Source organism: Chiloscyllium punctatum, chromosome 2 (genome assembly GCF_047496795.1).
Source record: "Chiloscyllium punctatum isolate Juve2018m chromosome 2, sChiPun1.3, whole genome shotgun sequence".
Classification (NCBI taxonomy): domain Eukaryota; kingdom Metazoa; phylum Chordata; class Chondrichthyes; order Orectolobiformes; family Hemiscylliidae; genus Chiloscyllium; species Chiloscyllium punctatum.
Window position 1 is genome coordinate 5296342 of NC_092740.1, and position 2348 is coordinate 5298689.

Sequence of the window (2348 nt, forward strand, 5' to 3'; positions counted from 1 at the left end):
ATCCTGCATGAGGGAAAACGAGAATCATCCATTACCCAGCTCAGGGGCAGGAGGGAGGGGAAAACACACACACACACACACAGAGACACACACAGACACACACACAGACACACACACACACCCACAGAGACACACACATACACACACACACACCCACAGAGACACACACACACAAACACACAGAGACATACACACACACACAGAGACACACACATACACACACACACACCCACAGAGACACACACACACAAACACACAGAGACATACACACACACACAGAGACACACACATACACACACACAGACACACACACACACCCACAGAGACACACACATACACACACACAGACACACACACACACCCACAGAGACACACACACACAAACACACAGAGACATACACACACACACAGAGACACACACATACACACACACAGACACACACACACACCCACAGAGACACACACATACACACACACAGACACACACACACACCCACAGAGACACACACACAGACACACACACACACAGACACACAAACACACACACACAGAGGGATTCAGATCAAACCCTGGCAGCAATTTCCCAAAAACATGCAGCAAGGGAAACCAAGGGAAGGAGGTCACACAGTGTGAGGGGGGTTACCCAGTGTGAGGGGGGTCACAGGGTGAGGGGGGTCACCCAGTGTGAGGGGGGTCACAGGGTGAGGGGGGTCACCCAGTGTGAGGGGGGTCACAGGGTGAGGGGGGTCACCCAGTGTGAGGGGGGTCACCCAGTGTGAGGGGGTCACCCAGTGTGAGGGGGGTCACAGGATGAGGGGGTCACCCAGTGTGAGGGGGGTCACAGGGTGAGGGGGGGGTCACAGGATGAGGGGGTCACTCAGTGCGAGTGGGGTCATTCAGTGTGAGTGGGTCACCCAGTGTGAGGGGGGTCACCCAGTGTGAGGGGGGACAACCAGTGTGAGGGGGGACAACCAGTGTGAGGGGGGACAACCAGTGTGAGGGGGGTCACCCACAATGAGGGGGGTCACCCACAATGAGGGGGGTCACCCACAATGAGGGGGGCCACTCAGTGTGAGGGGGGGGTCACAGGGTGAGGGGGGGGTCACAGGGTGAGGGGGTCACCCAGTGTGAGGTGGGTCACTCAGTGTGAGAGGGGTCACTCAGTGTGAGGGGGGTCACTCAGTGTGAGGGGGGTCACTCAGTGTGAGGGGGGTCACTCAGTTCAGGGTCACTCAGTGTGAGAGGGTCACTCAGTGTGAGGGGGGTCACTCAGTGTGAGGGGGTCACTCAGTGTGAAGGGGGGATCAGTGTGAGGCGGGTCACTCAGTTTGGGGGGGTCACACAGTGGGGGGGTCACTCAGTGGGGGGAGGTCACTCAGTGTGGCGCAGGGTATCTCAATGTGAGGGAGGACATTCAATGTGAGGGGGGGTCACTCAGTGTGAGGGGGGTCACTCAGTGTGGGGGGGGTCACTCAGTGTGGGGGGGGTCACTCAGTGTGAGGGGGGTCACTCAGTGTGAGGGGGGTCACTCAGTGTGAGGGGGGTCACTCAGTGTGAGGGGGTCACTCAGTGTGAGGGGGGTCACTCAGTGTGAGGGGGGTCACTCAGTGTGAGAGGGTCACTCAGTTCAGGGTCACTCAGTGTGAGAGGGTCACTCAGTTCAGGGTCACTCAGTGTGGGGGGGTCACTCAGTGTGTGGGGGTCACTCAGTGTGAGGGGGTTCACTCAGTGTGAGGGGGTTCACTCAGTGTGAGGGGGTTCACTCAGTTCAGGGTCACTCAGTGTGAGGGGGGTCACTCAGTGTGGGGGGGGTCACTCAGTGTGGGGGGGTCACTCAGTGTGGGGGGGGTCACTCAGTGTGAGGGGGTCACTCAGTGTGAGGGGGTCACTCAGTGTGAGGGCGGGTCACTCAGTTCAGGGTCACTCAGTGTGAGAGGGTCACTCAGTTCAGGGTCACTCAGTGTGAGAGGGTCACTCAGTGTGAGGGGGTCACTCAGTGTGAGGGGGTCACTCAGTGTGAGGGGGTCACTCAGTGTGAGGGGGGTCACTCAGTGTGAGGGGGGTCACTCAGTGTGGGGGGGTCACTCAGTGTGGGGGGGGTCACTCAGTGTGGGGGGGGTCACTCAGTGTGGGGGGGGTCACTCAGTTCAGGGTCACTCAGTGTGAGGGGGTCACTCAGTGTGTGGGGGTCACTCAGTGTGGGGGGGGTCACTCAGTGTGGGGGGGGGTCACTCAGTGTGGGGGGGTCACTCAGTGTGGGGGGGGTCACTCAGTGTGGGGGGGGTCACTGAGTTCAGGGTCACTCAGTGTGAGGGGGGTCACTCAGTTCAGGGTCACTCAGTGTGAGG

The 2348-nt window shown here is 59.4% G+C and overlaps 1 protein-coding gene across 1 annotated transcript in view; it reads left to right on the plus strand.

The window, feature by feature from the left end:
* The window catches only part of LOC140493666 (complement component C7-like), a 108382-nt gene that overhangs the window by 10778 nt on the left and 95256 nt on the right, over positions 1-2348 (plus strand). The gene's annotated exons all lie outside the window — the stretch shown is intronic.